The sequence below is a fragment of the Dermacentor variabilis genome, chromosome 5, assembly GCF_050947875.1.
Source record: "Dermacentor variabilis isolate Ectoservices chromosome 5, ASM5094787v1, whole genome shotgun sequence".
NCBI lineage: Eukaryota > Metazoa > Arthropoda > Arachnida > Ixodida > Ixodidae > Dermacentor > Dermacentor variabilis.
This window is the reverse complement of record NC_134572.1, coordinates 116,193,939-116,212,477: the sequence shown is the minus strand read 5'-3', so window position 1 is coordinate 116,212,477 and position 18,539 is coordinate 116,193,939. Positions and strand designations below refer to the sequence as shown.

Sequence of the window (18,539 nt, the reverse complement as noted above, 5' to 3'; positions counted from 1 at the left end):
CTATTGTTCACTTCATATTGAACGTCGGTATCTGGATGTTCTTAGGCGAGTCCGACGGATGTGCATTTCTCCTGGACAAGAATTTTTCTTTAATCTACATGCACTCAGAAACATTTCTAGTTAAAGTGTGGTTAGAACCAAAGAACTGTTTTTCGCCGGGGTCTACAAATTGTTGCCTGTGCCCTTGTCCAGAAACAATTGATCACTGCTTTGCAGATTGTCAGGACGCTGTGTTCTTTTCGGACATCCTGCAGAAAACGCTAACGAAATATATAGACATAACAGAACACACAAGTCGCCATCTGCCATTTAGGAATACCAGTGAGCTGCCTTACGATATGATGGAACTCCTTGCGTTGCATTACCTCTGGCAAAGGAGGATGTGTAATAGGCATTCTGAAAGCTCGAGAAGATCCTCTTTCAGGGAGTCTGCAGCCTATGTAAGAAGTGTGTGCAGCTCAGGAGAGGCTGCAAGATTCGATGGAGATGCTGAATGTATGCGTATGCATGCCCGATTTCTTTAGGTAGTTTGTATAATATGCACTTATTTTGAATATCTGTTTGTGCTATTTGTATGTGTGGTTTCCCATATATATATATATATATATATATATATATATATATATATATATATATATATATATATATATATATATATATATATATGGAGGAAGTGGAGGAAGTTTAGCTTTTTTCGCACTGGTGGTAATGGTGATACTGGAAATGACGAGGTAGCCTCATAACGAAAAAAAGAATATTTCCCGCTGTATGTCGTCGATGACGAGAACAATCGTCGTCAGCGCAACAGAATGGATGGACAAGGCAAACCCAGCTTCGAGCTCTTAACTGATGTTGCAGTAACACAAAAAATACAGAATAAGTTATAGTTAATTCACGCTTAGGCGCTGTTTCATTGGGCAAAGCGAGGAACGCAGCATTCGCTTCGAAGTCAAGGGACTTGGTCGAGCTTTTCCATGTTCATTTGATATATACTTGTCACTCGTCTCTGTAACCTGAGCGTTCAAACAAGATGCGCTCTGGAGACTTCACGGCACCACACTTGCCACAACATGGACAATGACACTAAATCATCAGAAGAATGATGCTTCGCCTCTTGACGTTTTTAGTGGCACTGATGGTCCGTGCGTGTGATGCTTGACGTTACTTGCAATTGCTTTTATCACTGCGGCACTTAGCTAAATATACGTTAAGGGGCGACGCAAGGGCCCTTCTCGCGTTCCTTTTCAACGCTACGTCCGCCTGTAGCCAACAGTGTTTTCCCTTCTTTTGTGTTCATTTTTATTCGACGCGATTCACTTTCCGATTTTATAGAAACTGTGCGCCAGACTTGCTTGTTACGTCGCCGGCGGAGACGCATGGCCGCATGCAACGAGCAACCAAGCCTACAAGTCGACCGCCAAACACAAGACGGTGACGCTTCTTGGCCTTTGGGCAACAGCTCCCAGATAAGGCAAGGCTCGCGCGGGCCAAGGCGTCACGTGAAGCAAGGCCGCTATCTTGTACACGTTCGAAAACCCGACGTTCGATTTCGCCTCGCGCGATTGTCCAGGCTGCGCCGATATCGCGACCTAGGTCAATCCAGTCCAATCGCGTGAGGCGAAATCGAACGTCGGCTTTTCGAACGTGCACAAGATAGCGGCCCAAGTCATGCAATTCTGGCAATCCGACCGACACATGCCGACACTGCAAAGACTGTTTGAAAGCCAATGAGCCAGTCTAAGTGTGGCTTAGTTCGGAGAGCGCCGCAGTCGTGTTGATGCAGTCGAGCCGCATGTGCTGTGCGTTTTAGTGAGGAACGCTGAGGGCCTCTTGCACTGCGCGTGTGTGTCAGGCGGCCACAGATGCAACTTTGTCTGGTCCGGATCTAAGGCAAAGAAAAGCGACGCTTCTTGCAGAAGTGCGGTGCTGCCCAGAAACTGACACGGGGACACTTCGCAAGGTGAATGACCAGCAAGTTCCCATAGCAACCTTCGCCGCTCACTTCGTGCTGTGCAAGTTTGAACCAACGCCGCGTGAGAGAACTGTACGCGTGCCTTTGCTACTCTCCGTACTTGTTTGAGAGTGCAACCACGCGTTGTGTGGTTCCGACGGGTGCCGTGTGTCAGGACGCCGCAGAAGTTACGTAGGAGAAACCAAAGTGACTTCTTTTTCATCCCCAGAAGAAGAAAGTCAACGAACTGGATAAATCAACACATTACCAGGAAAGAACGAAATACCAGGCATTACGAAGTCAAAGGAGTTTGTGGGTAAGTATAGCGCTGTTCGCGCCAATTATTCGCTTTCAAGTGCATGTTCTGTTTATCCCAATACCAAGGGCATTGTTACTGATGTCTCGCCAGTTTGGTGTATAAATATCGTTCAAGTGTTGGCCTCCATTTGTCGTCTGATAAGGTTCTAGGTCTGCCAAATCACGAGATTATTTGTACTTTTTGTGTCATTTGATAGTGGCGAGTCGTCACTAGCGTATAGTACGCATCTGTTCGCATGTGAACCTTATGGTTTATTTTTATGCATGATAAAATGATACGCGTGACCTATTGTTATCATATACTTTCTAAACAATTGCACTTAAACCAGATTTAGTTGAGCCTGTTGCAGGTACCATGTTTTTCTTTCTTACAGAAGTCGCAAGAAAACGTTCTGGCACAGAATTGAGTCCAGGTTCACGAAGTGTTAGCCGTCGTGCCTCGGTCGTCGTTCTTGTTGGAGTAGTTTTCGGGCGTGATACCGCGGTTTTATGTGACATTTAACGTTTGTCTGTGCTGGTGTCGCTGCGACTGCATCTGACGATCTGACACCTTGCCATCCCAAGATGAGACAGTGGCTGCGGTGCCATAGCTTCTGATGCTTCGTGGTTGTCATTTCCGACCAGCTCTCGACTTCTCATTGATGTTGGCTGGACGACTGGTTTTTTCTTCTTTCCCGGTACCGATGGTTGTTAACGCTGTGCTCTGTTCAGCGGACAATATAATAATAATAATAATATTTGGGGTTTTACGTGCCAAAACCACTTTCTGATTATGAGGCACGCCGTAGTGGAGGACTCCGGAAATTTTGACCACCTGGGGTTCTTTAACGTGCACCTAAATCTAAGCACACGGGTGTAGCGGACAAGATCGGCGAGTTGGTTGATGGGTTTATCTGGCCAAGAATCTTTCGCCCTCGTCGGCAGCTGTTAGCCGTGTGAGCGTTAGTTGGGACGAGCAGTGAGGCACACACTATATACACGAATCATCCGAGCCAGACAGGCCTACTGGCGATGACTTCATCTCGGAGATTGCGCTCATCGGCTACGGCTGCTGCCGCATCTTGAATTCGATAGTTTTAAAGCGAAGCTTTCTTTGCCTCTTGGAGTTTTCCACGGCAGCTGCTGCGGCTGGTGGTGGTTGAGACAACGCACGTGTGGCAAGTCGTTGGCTGCGAGCCTCGGCTTTCCCTCTACATTGCCGTCTCGCATCGTCACGTTGCTGCTTTCGCAGTTTGTATAGGTGTTCTGTGGTTCGGCTTCTTCGGCTCGTTTTCGACGCTTAGCTGCGGCTTGGCGCGTTCGTATAGCGGAGTCAGATTCGCGCCAACGAAGTTTCTCTTCGACTTTACCTTGCTTTCTCTCAGCAGGGAAAAGCAGCACTTGCGGTCGAACGCCTTGCCGCCGCCGCTTCGCACGTCGCACCTTGTTTCTTGTTTGGCGAGCATCCTGGGTCGTATAGCGTACTTCCGAGGAGTGTATGCAGTGCTTTATTGATGGTTCGGATGCTTGTTTTGAGCTTGTTCTTTATTGAAACGCACGCTCTTCTGTGCGTTGTTTAGGTGATTTCAATGAATGCGTGCACTGTTCGCTTCGCTTTGCTGAGCGTTTGTAGCCTCTGCCTTTACCTTTGCCTCTACCGAGAAAATGCCGTCGTGTGGCGACAGCTTCAAACTGATTCATTTCCGTGTCTCTTTTATCTTCACCTCTTCCACCCCGCGCAATATCCGTCATACTGTCCTATACTGTGGAGCAAAACCCACAGTATATTATTGCACCTGGGAATGCCCAAACACTCCGGATTACTGCCCTATTCCTTCACCTTCACCTCCCCCCTGGGAAACTGCGCTCAATAGCTTACAGGGAGTCGCGCGAGCCAATGGGGCCCTGAACTAAGGGCTCCACCCTGCGAGGAAGTCTCCCCACCTCATAAGAAAAGATGCTCTCTTTCTTTCTTTCTTTCTTTCTTTCTTTCTTTCTTTCTTTCTTTCTTTCTTTCTTTCTTTCTTTCTTTCTTTCTTTCTCTCTGCCTTATGGGGGTATGAGTCATTGCATTTTTGCTTGCTTGCGGGGGATATGAGTCGTTGCTGCTGATGATAATTTTTGTACCACTCGACTAACGCCGCGTTTTATTGCGATAGCAATTATATGGACACTCCAGGCCCATTTTTGCTGTCGCCGTGATGTTGTTCTCCAAGGCCATCACGTAACGAGCCACTTAAGGCTTTCGCCTAATAAATAAATAAATAAATAAATAAATGAATAAATAAATAAATAAATAAATACTGCATACACCGCAGCTCATTGAGCGACTTAGGCATACCTGATACATGTCGACGACCCAGTGGTCCACGCGTCGTACGCAGAGCGGCCTGAGGCGCACGCGCACCAGGTAGTGCGTGCAGGTGGCCACACTGAGCACGGCGAAGACGAAGATGATGCAGGTGGCGTACCACACGTCGATGGCCTTCACGTACGCCACCCGCGGAATGGTGGTGCGAACGCTGCTCGCCAACGACACTAGCGTGAGCAGCGTCACAGCACCCAGGGCCACTCGGGCCTGGGGGATCTCCACCTGGGCCATGAGAGGGTGTTATACGGCGATTTTATTTATTTATTTATTTATTTGTTTATTTAGAAGTCTCCCAGTCTCCTGCAGCAGTATTATGTTAGAGGGGTTTATATAATATGCTGCATATTACAAGTGGAAGCATTCTAGAGTTTGAACTAACAAGACAGCGTACTGTTACGATCGGCCAGCGGGGGTAGTGACCTACTAGGCTCTTCCTGCCCCACTGCCCGACGAATCGCTTCCTGAAGCTAACAATGCGTCTCCCTCGGACAGACTACCGGCGCTAGCAAGGTGAGACACGTTTGGCGGACTGAGTATTGTTTGTTGGTTCACTGTCGCCTTCACGAACTCCGGTAACCGCCATGGTCGTTTGACAGACGCCCCAGCTAACTGCTGGGTCATCCCAGGAACCAAGACGCGCCAGCTTGAGTCAAGCGTGACAACTCCTGTCTACGAAGCTCCCCTCCTTTCTGTGTGTTCAGTGAACAACCGTGCGAGAGTCAATGTGTGAACCCTTGCCCCCCTCCCCCCCCCCCCAACGCGGCTCCTTCGACTACTTTGGACGTTCCGATTGGACGAAAGTTGGACGGCAGATTCCCTGGACTAGGAATCCATCGAGGACAGAGGGGGTTTAAGCAGACGTTTCTGGCTCCTCGGTGTGCTTCCCTTCAGTTATGCTAGAGCGATGAGATGTAACGTACTCCGCTCTTCATGTAGATGTTGTAAATAAATCCAGTATTCCTTGTCCTCGAGGAGAGCACGTCCCTCCCTTCAACAACGTCCTTAGTGTGAATGCGTCGGACGATGGCATGGGCCAGCCTAACCCTTTCTACATGCTCGACCCCAACTCTTACTGTGCATATATAACAAATATGCTAAGGTATGCATAAAACAAGGTTACCTTATGCAATAGTTAGCAATCGAAAAAAAAACAACTAATGGAACCGCTTCAGGCGCACGGAATAAACGGGTACATCTCGTAACACCATGAAGTTATGCAATAGTTGGTGATATTCGTGTAAATGATTACTAAGTCAAATTATAAATGAGCAGTGAAAGCAAATTCTCACGAGAAAATGGCAGAGAATGACATAGAGAATTGCGTCACGTGATAATTGGGTGTCCAGTGGTGTCGGAAGGTGGGAGCGGGGGTACGGATTTCGTCCATAGTTTCCCACAAGAATTACAAGGGGGAAATACTGGCTCTGTGGTAGTCCCACTACTACGACAATCGGGGTCCGTGCTTGTGCCTTCAGATGTTTCTTGACGTTATTTGCTACGTCTTAACATTCTGAATTTCTGAGTATTTATGCATAGTTTGCCAAACACAGCAAGACCATTGGTCTCTGTTCACGTGTATGATTGTTACGGATTGTCGTGTTTATAACCTACTATGTTGTAGAATGCGATCTATTTGCGGAGTCACAATGGGATTTGAAGCCGGAAGGAGAAAGTGAGGAAAGTCCACGCACAGTCCATCATTCCAATGACGACTGAACCGCCACCCATGCAGTTCCCATCGATCACCAGAATTCCTAGTAATTATTATAAGAAGGTAGGTACGATTGAGACTTGGGGACACAAGACCTCCGAATGCTCTCCGCTATTAGGCGGCAGCTTAAGAATGCATTGGGAAATGCACCGCTGTCGAAGACGAGGAGAGTTCGGGTACAGCTGCGCGAGCCAATTGCGTCTGATTATGCCCGTGTCGTCAAGGCGGAGGCGAACGTCTTTCAATGTCGGCGCCTTTCGGGAATTGTGATTTCAAGCGCGGAGGCACAGAGGACTGATGCTATGCGGTTTCGCGGGCGTAACTTGTACAGAAGGCTTAGGTTTTCACCGAGTATATATACAGCAAACTTTCTGCTTGCATGTTCATCCCTCACTCCCTCTTTCTTTTTCTGTTGGTTTCAGCCTCATCTGCTACACTTTACACAACTCTGAACGTCCTCACGTACTGTTTTCTTTCTTTTCTTCTTTGCCTTGCTTTTCTTTTTTCGTTCCTTTTCTCTGTTGTCTTACCTTAACCTAACGCTTATTTTCTATCTCAACGCAGATTAGCAAAAAAGGAAACTCGCATGAAGTTAGCCTTCCTGCCTTCATTCGTATGCAATACGGCAAACACGGCAGGTGGATGTAGCAGGTTTCACGTCGCTGAGCGTGGAAACAGGCCAGATGGGCGCGAGCTTTTGGCTGGGTGTCACGCTATTTGGGTCATGTAAGGCCTATGTTTTAATGGCAGATGCACACGAAGTGGGACGTGCACGATTAATGTGTCTGTGTATATCACGCGTTTGACTCCACGTTCACCTTAGTATACGAACAACGGGGACGATCAAGGATCAATAAGTGTGACAGTTCTAGAGGTTTTGCAGATTAACAGATACAGCAATAAATATACAAGAAACAATTGTTTCAAGCGCAGGTTTTCTTTTTCACGCGATAGCGTTAAGGGCCCCGTGTCGCACAAGATCCGTCGTCGGCGTACCGCGTCGACAGTCGTTTCGGCAAAATTATTTCGAACCACGCATACCTAGCCACGCAGCCCCTCCATGTAACGCAAGAAAGTTACTGAACTAATTGAATTTCTCAAGGTGAAATATGTCAGAAAAATTTTAAAGTACGACTTACACACAACCTACAGACATGAAACCGTGGGATTGTAATTTGAATATACGAGAAAACATAATTCTGTTACGCCGAAACTCAAAATACAAACCCCTTTTCTAGCGTTTCTACCATACATAGAGCGGCCACGGCCTCCGAAATAAGAGCGCGCCGGCGAAGGCAAATATCACAGGCCATAAAGCGGCGCGCCCGGTTCTTTGCAACACCTCCAGAGGGTGCTCGCCTCCGCCGCATCGCGGCCCACGCAAGAGGCCGCGTTTATACCAGAAAGCTCGCCTTCGTGCATAGCGTTCGCCGCCAGCGTTTCCCGGTAAACGTTACCGTTACATAAGCTGCAGTTGCTGGGAAGCGTGATAAGCAGTCAGGGATGTTTGAATGCGGTCGTATTTTACTCTTAATGGCGAAGCTAAAGCGTCCCCCAAATTTTTGTTGTAGCAGTTGTTTTACTTACCTTTAGCCAGAGGCAAATCCATGAGGCACACACAATCAGACTACTGGGCAGATACACGTAAATGAGGTGGTATCCACGCAGACGTTGAAGCACAAATGTGTACTGAAGAACCGTGAAATTCCCTGAAAATTGCAGAGACTTAAGTTGGCATGGCTTTGTTGAGAGGTTGTGTATGGATGCGGCGTGACGCATGTCAGAATCCCGAACACTGGTGCGCGTTCGTGCTTAGCGTGTGCAGCAAACACAAAAGGACATAAAACGATTAGCAGAAACTGTTGTAGAAAGGGAAATTTTAACTGTTAATTCTCTCGCTTTATCGCGCGCGCACGTATATTCTGCTTTGGGGAAGGCGAGCCATGACTCTTTTTATCATGTGATACTTACGATAACTTCGGAAATTATGTTTTTTGGCTACATGTCTGCTTTTGATATCGGTATCTAGTAACAATGTAACAAAACTTTCTGACGTCTATATATCAGTTTAGTTTGGCTTTAGTGGTCGCTATGTCCTATATTGTTTTGCGTTATTCTGTAAACACGAAAAAAAAACAAATAAAGCAACACACTGTTGACCTAGGCTGATCACCTTTTGACTACTCTTGGATATTTCCTTGGCGGTTTCCGCAGTTTAGGAGCTGGCAACAGCACTTACTGCAGTGCTCTTGCTGTAGCATTCGATCACAAGGCGTGGGCACTTATATACTGGGAGCCCCACAATCTTAAATTTTAAGTTTGCGCACTTTGGGGCTTATCTTGTCCCACAGCGATAATCGTCATCTGCCTTGCTTGCGTTTCCTTTCTTGAAAACTAAGCGCTCGCTACTTTCCTGTCGAGGATGCTGCGTCACGCTGATAACGCGCAAGCCGTTCGTGACTTGGAAATAACCGGGCTCGCAGCGTTAAAAGAAAGGAAATGCGGGAAAGACAGATGACGACTATCGTTGTGGGACAAGATACGACCCAAAGGGTGCGCTTGTGTCAAGGTTAAAAGAATATACAAGTGCCAAAGTGCCACGTGGTTGGACAGAACCAAGATAATGCAATTTGCCGTGGCTTGCAGTCAGTCAGAAATTTTTTTTTGTATTTCAGCTAATTACATAATCAGTTATTATTAATAATGTGTTGTACAAATGGTATACAAGCAAATGTTGGAACTCGGTAGCAGAATGCCGATCATTGTAGCAAAATGGGCACTGAGACTTCAAAAAAGAAAAACATATATTTATTGTCTAACCTGTTGGCAGCTCTTTGTCTAAGGTGGCGTTGTAGCTGTCAACGAGCTGGAACTCGGAAAGTATGATTGGACGTTGGAGCGTCACTGGTTTGTCGTCTTTCCAGATCAGGTCGATCTCGTTCACGGTATATGCGTCTGTGTTTGTGAAGGGAAACGACGGGAAGGGAAAGCGAATATAAATCTAGGGCTGTTCGTAATCTGGTTAGCGAGGCAACAGCTCGCAGTGGTAGCAGAAGCGTAAAGTATTACGCTAGTTATTTATCAATGACTTGAAGATTACAGCTCTGGTTAGCAAGGTGACAGCTTGTATAGGTGACTTAGCAATGTAAAGTATTTCACTAGTTATTTATCAATGACTTGAGTATTGCAGTTCGTGATTTGGTTAGGGAGACAAGAGCTTGTAGTGATAACTTAGGAACACAAAGTATTGCAACTCCCTTATATGTTTAGTGAAATAAAATTGCGTAGAACGACACTTACACGGTCGCATTATGATGTGGCATTTCTGCGTGTCAAAGGGGTAAAGCTGAAAGTCCATGGGGCATGACAGTCGAAGATTTAACCTAGGTGGCAAAGAAAGCGCGAAAAAAAGTATCAGTACTCTGACATAAATTCCAATTTTATGGTAAAATTTACGTACAGATAAAAAAATAAATGACATGGAAAGTTCATTTTGTCACAACTGCGGTGCATTAGTTAAAGGAAAATTAAACTGGGCACATAAAATCTTGCTGAATACTTCTACAGATCTACTCCACCCCGCCACATTAAGCTTACTTTACTGTTCAACTTACCAAACCAATTCAGTAAAATGTTTCATCTTTATTGGCGTGAAACACTCTATGCGATGGAACAATGATTCAATCGCAATTTAAATATTGCGATAATTATTTACTGGTAGTGTAAGAATTGTTTTCAGTTCAGTCCTAGTTTCTCAAACCAGCAAATGTGTGCCACTTCGCAATGACGTAAAACTGGAGTGGCAGCTACAACTGTCGTCCCTTTGGATACGAGTGTCGTCGACTTGGCATCGAGCGCAGTGTCCAGCGTTCTCTAGCACCATCACACGTCTCATGGCTTGCATACCGGCGTCACGTTACCATGAAACAAAATGCACTGTTGTCAAGCGCACGCACTGTGATGTCAGTATTGCGACGCTGACTGTCAGTACACGTCACTTTGACGTGCTGAGTTTTCGCGGTTTTGTGACGTCGCGTAACGGAATAGCCATGTGGGCGCAACCCGAAAGCGTTTAACGAATAACGGAAGGCTAATGATGAAAAAGGCGTAGAATCGGAAGGATTTGTTTTTTGTTTGTTTGGTCTAATCATGCATAATCAGTGTGTATCAGTCATATCAGATAAGGGGTTCTCGCAGTTTTCGGGACGTCGCGTGACGGGCGGTTTAAGTAGGCGTGGCCAGAAAAATTGTGACCAATCATGGAGGGTAATGGCAGAAAATGGAATAGAAATAGATTGGAATAGCTTAACGTTATAGGGCCCGTGGTTACCATAACAACAATGTCATGATATCATAAAAACGAGCAACTCGTCGCAAAGAAAAGCGGGAGAAGACCTACCGCTGCTAATTATAGGGACACTGAAACGCTTTTTGAACAGGGAAAACGTTTCTTATGTGCAATACTTCCGTAAACCGTTGAGCCAAAATTTATTCCACTGCAGGAAGCAGGGAAACTACAATCTCTTATGATAATTTGGTCTCCCCTGCGGGTTTCGAGGACCCATTCTTTTTCGCCTTATGCGCCGTTAGCAATGACGCTACACCAGCAGATGCGACGGCCCGTAGACGCCATCTGTCTGTCACCGTTCCTTACTCTTTCGGGTACCTTTTTGAGACGCCAACCTCGAAGGGTTATCCTCATAGCAAGTTCCGTCAGAAACCATCTAAAGGCGCCTGTCGACGTTAATGCGGTTAGCATTGAAGCAATGTGGCGACACGTGGAATTGGCCACCACCGGAACGCGTCGTGTTTGGCCCCTCCGTTGAAGGGGGCAGCGGACTTCTGCCGCCTTGGCGGACCTCTGAAATATTTGTTTTCTTTTGTGGACCATCGCACAATTCTTCCGGGAGCCTGCCATGACGCTCAGAATGCGCGGCAAGCATGGAAGTTGCTATTGAATATCTTGAGTGGCCCCGATCTGAAACCGTAAAATCTCGACGTTTCTGACCATTTAGAACAGAACAAGGCACGTAGAATGCAAACTTGCATGTACTGACCGTAGACTGTAGAGGACGCGGCCATCGGGGAATATACTGACGAGGCTGGTGGGCACGGTGATCTCCTGCACCCGGGCCGCCTTTACGTTGACGAATATGAGGTCGGGTTTCCACAGCTGGCCGGCGATGTCTCCGCCGTTGATCACGAACGTCTCGTTGACGCCGTGTCGCAGCAGACTGAGGCGTGGGTCGAACCAGGACTCGCGTAGGTACAGGTTCACCGTGTAGTCCTGCGAAATGTGCACGTGGCACAGGAGCCTCACAGTGTAGTACAGCACCGACGAAGCTTTTTTGAAGTGAATAGTTATCTTTGGGCTCTCTCGCCTGTATTCACGGCGGGTGGTTGTAGTCGGACTTTCACCACAGACAGGGGCGTAACCGTAATTGTTTTTTTGGCGAGAGGGGAGGGGGGCAATTGACCGGGGACGCGAAGGGTGAGGAAGGAGGAAGGGAGCTTAGAAGGTCGCATACTACAGTTGAAACTCGATTTAATGAAGTGAGGACCATGCTCGAATTATTTCGTTTAATCGGGAAGCTCGGAAAATCGAGTAACGGATTTTTCAGTTCTTCGAAATCTAAAATTGTAACGTAGCGTCACCCAAAAGGCACCGCGGCATTGTATTTGGCACTAACCCATGCCTGTACCCACGCGTGTAAAAAGTACGCGAGGATGGCCGAACTACCGCCGCCCCTGGGGCCATCTGGTACGTAAGAACGCTATACTGATTGCTGAGTCCGTTGTTCCGTGCATGGGCACGGCGGTCGACGTCGTCAAAATAAAGCCAGGGCCGTAACTAGGGTGCGTAAATGTTTTTACGCGACAGCGTTAGAGCGCACGCTCGAAGAAATAACCGTGTGCGCCAAAATTAGAAACAAATCGCAGCTATTTTTACTCACTTATTACTGGAACAGCTTCGTTAAATCGCGCTTAATGCAAGCTAGTTTCGTTAAATCGGGTAGACGACAACATTCAACCATATGGGTGCTTGCCGGGGAATGGAAATTTCTTTGTTAGATAGGAAACTTCGTAAAATCGGGTCCCGTTAGATCGAGTTTCTCTGTAACCTAATTTCAGGGGGGGGACACGGGTGCTGGGTGTGCCCCCCCCCTCCTTGGCCACGCCACTGGCCACAGATACAAAGGCGCCCATTCAAACTGCGAGTGGTGTTGTGCGAGAGGCTTCGGGTGCCTGAAGGTTTAGGCGGCATGGTGGAGTGCTCGGTAAGGACATCTCCTCCCTCACCGTTTTCACCCCCCGAGGCGGCTGCAGGAGAGGAGGACCGCAGCCGCTTTCCGCGTCGTAACCATTGCCGCTGGAGAGGTATATATGAGAAATCGGCTTAGATGCATGCACGCGTATAAATCGATATAGGCACCTGCAGATGAGAATAGTGTCTTTTCCTCTTCACGCACTCTCTCTCGACATATGTACAGATTTGCTTGTTGCTGGCTCTGCATTTATGGAGTAATGCAACGCAACAACAAATGCTACCCAAATGCCCCCGTCGCAACGATATACGCTTGCAAGAACATCATTCTGTTAATAAACGAGTGACTTTCTAGAAGCCTAGCTTCGGCTATTCTCTTACATTGACAATTATCATTGATGCTTCTCGCACATTTTTTTTATTGTCAGCTTATCCATAAATGTACACCATGCGGTATTTAACTTTGTGAGAAACTCGTTGAAACTGTTGCGAGTAGATTGCTTAGCTATCGGAATTATCACTAACTGAACCACTATAGAAACAAAACGAATTTCGTAATAATAAAAGAAACAACAATGTTCACGTGCTTCCTGCGGAGAGCTACCTGAAAGCGAATCGCGATTTGGAGCAAGACTCGAAATTTGAGGCTTGCCTATGTTCTAAATCATTATACTTTTATCTCGCGCTTATGTGTGACAATGTAAAGGGGGTCCTTTTAAAGGGGGTCCGAACCTCTGTCAAGGGAATTCACTTTCACTTTTTTGTTCGGACTTTCCCCCATTCAATATGGAAATAAATTCAATTCAATTCAATGCGTCCTTGTTTCTCCTTGTGGGTTTCCATGTCATATGTTTAAGGCTAATTTACTTCAACAAATTTTTCTTACTCATGGCACCTTAGCCTGCCCAAGCGTGAACAGAAATGTCAAGAGGCAGGTGAATCCCAACCTTAACCTATTCTCTGTCATACGTTGTGCTTATATGGCAAGACTAGCTTTAATGAATTTGTCGCACTTAAAACAAAATGTCGAATTATAGCGTCTGATTTGAGCACCACTTATGAGTTATCACCTTTGACGTTTCGTGGCGTTATCGATGCTTCCCAGTGCGTTAAACACGAACGACACTAGGGATTGCGTGTCTACTATTTTTTGCCCGTGCACGCCTAGTACGCTGGGCAAGCAACGGTAATACACCAACGCTCAATCTAGGGCGAATTTCATGGCACATTCGACCGGTCGTTTGAGGGCACTACGGCAGTTCCACAACGGTCGCCAGGATAGTTGGTGAGCATCAATGTGGACATTAGCGGGTTCTTATTGACGACAACGAACTGCAGGTTATCGCTACCATACCCGCTAGTTCCTGTAATACAGCTTTCTATCCCCTTTGTAGCAATGCCAGAACGCCCTGAAAAGGCCAGAGGAATAGGGCCGTTAAAATAATTGGCCAGCGTCTCGATGTCAAGAAAAAGGAATATTATACAAAGCTTACAACTCGAACTCCACAGAACCATACAGACATCACGAGTACGTCTTTACATAAGCGCCTGCTATAGAGAGCCTAGACTCACAAAGGTTATTACTGGAAAGAAATAAACTAAGCTCGCAAGCTTCGAACTTCACATATCGTATGTGAATGGTAGTGAACGAAACGGTGTTACATCAGTTATAAATTGCTGCTTGATTTCGACAAAATGTCGATATATAAGTTGGCAGTAGTTTAGGAAGCACGTATGATATGCCAATTTTTGTGTGCTTAGGATGCTCTGACACGCTTAGTTTTGCATAACTTTTACATTGTTCCTTTGGCGAAGTTGCGATTGTAGACTTGGTTTCTGAAATTCGCTTTCAATCCTGAGATTTTCACCGATTTACCATGAAATTGAGTCGAATAAAGAATTCATCCCTAGGCAGTCTCTAAAATGTGTTCTGTTGTTATTTTTTATGCAATGGCTTTTATTTGACATTGTTTCTGTGGTTGCTTGTATAATAAGATACTTTCCTTTTTTTGCTCTTCATGTAGTTGAATAGTGGCGCAAGAGACGCAGGCGATCAAAGCAATATACTTATGAAAAAAAAATACCATTTGGGGATTTTGTGCGTGTGCTGCAGCTTAGACGCCGAGGATTGTGACCGTAATACTCTTTTATATGACCACATGGTTTGCCATGCGGCACAACATAGTTTAATATCGTTGGCGTTCAAAAAAAAAAAAAAAAAAGACAAAAGAAGTCGGAGTTTCGATGGCGCTTTGTAAGAATGCAATACCGAATACTCGAGAAATGAAATAGGGCTATATATTTGGTTTCTGAACCAAGCTATGTGCGCACAGGAGCGAATTAATGCACATAAGAGCTGAATAAATAATTGAGGTAAAAACATGCAAACAGGTGTGCAAGTATATCACACAGTTGGCGACAGTCGCAGTCTGCGCTACTACCACGGTCGTGGCGTTTCTTGCTCGTTTCTAAGGCCTTCCCCCTGAAGCCTCCTTCGGTAGTGTTATTTGACTCGTTCCGTTGAACTCTTTGCAGTTGTTGCAAAGCTTCCTCGCAAGGCCTCCATGGCGTGCTGTCGCTTAACAGCGATAAACCAGATGCCTCTCTGCGGTTAATAAATCATACATCGAAACAGGAAAAGTAAGGTCTACCTTGCCTACCTTATTTGGACTACCTGGGGTTCTTTAACGTGCACCTAAATCTAAATACACGGGCGTTTTCGCATTTCGCCCCCATTGAAATGCGGCCGCCGTGGTCGGGATTCGATCGCGTGACCTCGTGCTTAGCAGCCCAACACCATAGCCACTAAGCTACCACGGCGGTTTACATGCTACAAAAGCAAGTCCTTCAAAATTTTCGTCTTGGATCTTGCTTGGTGTTGCTTTAATGGCTAGTATACGCGGCATTGTTTTGGCGTTTGGCATGCTTAGTCCTCCCCTGTCTCTAGGTAATTGAAGTAAATCTTTCCTTACAGGCAGCGGCTTGTTTTCACACAAATATCTATAGACTAACGTTGTGATTCTATTCACCGCATTGCGGGGTATGATAGCTGGTCGTACTACAAGAAATGCGTGTGCATATTGTCACGTGGTCGTGACGTCAAAGAACAGAGTAGCAATACTGTGAAAGGCAAAACTAGCTTTTATTGGGCGAACCTGTGCCCACAAAACAGGCTACACTTAAAGCACAACGAGAGCGGCGAACACAGTCGGCGATCGTCGAAAATCTGATCAGCGGGTCAAGCGCGTCGGCTTTTATAGAGCAGTCGTCGAATGTTCCAGACTAATCGTTCGGACCCGCGTGCCTTCCACAAAGTTCTACACCATTCGCGTTACGCGATGAAATAAGATAACACAAGGTTCGGCGACAACAGACAGCCGGGTAGAAGCATCGATAACTTTCCAGAAACGTCGGATACATGCAGGCGCGTCCCTCGCTGTGCCATTACAGTTGTTAAGCGGCGAAACGTGGTCGCTCGATAAAGATAAGTACACGTGTCAATATGCTTTTGTTTTGATGCTTTCTATTTTTATCTTTTAGTGATTGACACGCTGTTGCTACGTTTCTGAGTGTTTTCTCTATTCTTTTTATTGGCGTTTCCCACGTCTTCGGCGATACTTTTTCTGTCTCGTAAAGGACGCCTAGTACTTTCTGCTTTTTAGACTAGGCGGGAGATCTACGTTGCCAAAAGGTAAAGCATTGCTTTACTTAAAAGGACACTAAAGGTTACCAGAAAGTCATGTTAAAGTGATAAAGCAATGCTCTAGAACGTCTCAGGCGTCAATATAATCGTGAACAGAGCTTTAGTAACCGAGAAATTGAGGTAAAAGCATGACACGATTTGAGACACCCCAGCGACATCCCGGTACTAGCCCGATGACGAAAGCACTCCTCATCATAATTTATGTCACTAGTACTCAACTACTCGTATTTAAAAGATAATTTAATTAGATTATAAGACGGAAGAAAATACTACTTGTCTACTTCTATTCGATTCTAAGAAAAAATAACATTTTGACGTTACCCTTGAGTAGTATGGGTGATCGAAAGGTTTCGTTTTCGCTCGACTCTGCGCGCTCGACTTTGCGCCGCGCGCGCTTTGGAGTTTCAGTTGTTTCTTTATCGCGTCGTGCTAGGGTTGTCCTGCTGGCTCGCGAAACTTGCATTTGGAACAAGCAGCGAAAATGCCACGTCCACTTGATGTCGTGGGATGCGCGAACGGTCCGCGGAACTTGGCCAAGGGCAGTTGCAGTGGCGAATCCAACGTTACTTATCACTGTGTGCCAACGAGTGAACCTCTCCGTTCGAAGTGGTTAAGTGCCGTACCTCTGCCACAGCGCGCTCGCAAAGAGCCGAAAAATCACGTAGTGTACTCGCTGCACTTTCGTCCAGAGGATTACGAGTTCGCGTGAAGTGCCTTTCAAAGCAGGCCGTCGTCGTAGTAGTACGCAACGACGCCGGCAGCGCGAGCCCTCAAAGCAGGTCACGTTCATCAGTGCTTAAATCGCTGAACTCGAGCCCAGCATCGCGAGCTAATGTGTGGTTGTCAGGGTCATCCATTGCAACGAGCGTCGAAGTTGGCGTCATAAAATAAGGAATCAGCTTATCGTCGTGGGCTTTCCCTTCCGCTAGCCACCATAGTTCCGCTTTCGCGCTGCTGCCGGCTCCGTCTTGGCTCTGTTTCTGGCTGCGCGTTTGCGTTTTGCGCAGAAAAGCCATAGCGACGTCTGCGGGAGCCGTTTTACTCACCGACGGCGCAACGTCACATGAGACCATGACGTCAATACTCCTCGATCGGAGGGCGGGTGATTTGAACTGCGCTAGAGGTACGCGGACGCTTCAGAACGCATTTTCTCTTAAAACAAGTCTCTTCTTCGCACGAAACAAGCGTTTCTAGGTTTCTGGGATGGTATTTCAGCAGTCCACGTTGACTTAATACTAACTTTTAGTGTCACTTTAAATTTAATTGCGCGCCAGACATTGGCGCCTATTGTTTATTTGCTTAGAAAAAGTTTATTTCAACAAGAGACGATACGAACACTGATTCACAGTAACGGCACAATTCTACCAGGACGATTACATATACGAAGTACGAAGCATTGTATACATGGCACGTTTTGAAAGAAGTGTCCGAGTCCACACTCACTAACAAATAACCACATAGACCCACAGAAAGGCACAGTTACACATAAATTAATTGTCGCATTACACAAAATGATGTTCAATATATAATGTCTACAGAATGACTGAACCCATCAGATTACGTGTCATTGGTTACACATAAATTAATTGTCGCATTGCACAAAACGATGTTCAAATATAAAATGTACAGATGAACGAATCCACACGGCTACGTGTCCTTGGAGCCAAAGAAATGAAGGCGCTGCGAAGTACGCTAACTTGAATAGCCTCCGTGCTTGCTCTGGTTCAGTGTGGAGATTTCGCTTACGCATACGGTAAACTAAAATTGGAGGACGCTTAAGCTTCGCCTTCAAGAGTGGAACGCGACAGCGTTCGGCCCGCCAAGGGGTGTAAGACAATGGGCTACGGCGCAGCGACTACGCGCCCCGCATCGGACGCGGTGAGCTTCGAGCAACGCAGCGTTCGGCGCGACAACGAAATGTGCGCCTGAGCAAGCGACGCACGCCTGAGCCTTAGAAACAGCTCGTTTCTAAGGCAACACCGCGTTCACTAGAGGCGCTTTTGTACTGCTTTGAAGCGTCGAACTCGTGGCTCAGTGACTTCCTCTTCAGCCACCGAGGTGAGCGGACGCGGAATGTCGGGCTCTTCACGAGCGGCTTCAGCGACCCTTTTGGGCCGCGGTATCAGGTCAACTGAAAAACCAGGTCAGGACTACCAAATGATTTTGCCAACGCTGCCAACAGGTGCGTCCGTTCTTCATACGGTTTTTTTACATGGTGACGTTAAGGCGAGGCCTTACAGA

General features: G+C 46.6%; 1 long non-coding RNA gene across 2 annotated transcripts in view; it reads left to right on the top strand.

Annotated features, from left to right (window-relative positions):
* The first annotated feature begins 1,566 nt into the window (after positions 1-1,566).
* Positions 1,567-18,539, top strand: part of LOC142583083 (uncharacterized) — a 417,463-nt gene continuing 400,490 nt past the window's right edge. For both annotated transcript variants that reach the window (XR_012828538.1, XR_012828539.1), the window contains exon 1: positions 1,567-2,267. This is a non-coding gene — a long non-coding RNA (uncharacterized LOC142583083). The remainder of the gene's footprint in view (positions 2,268-18,539) is intronic.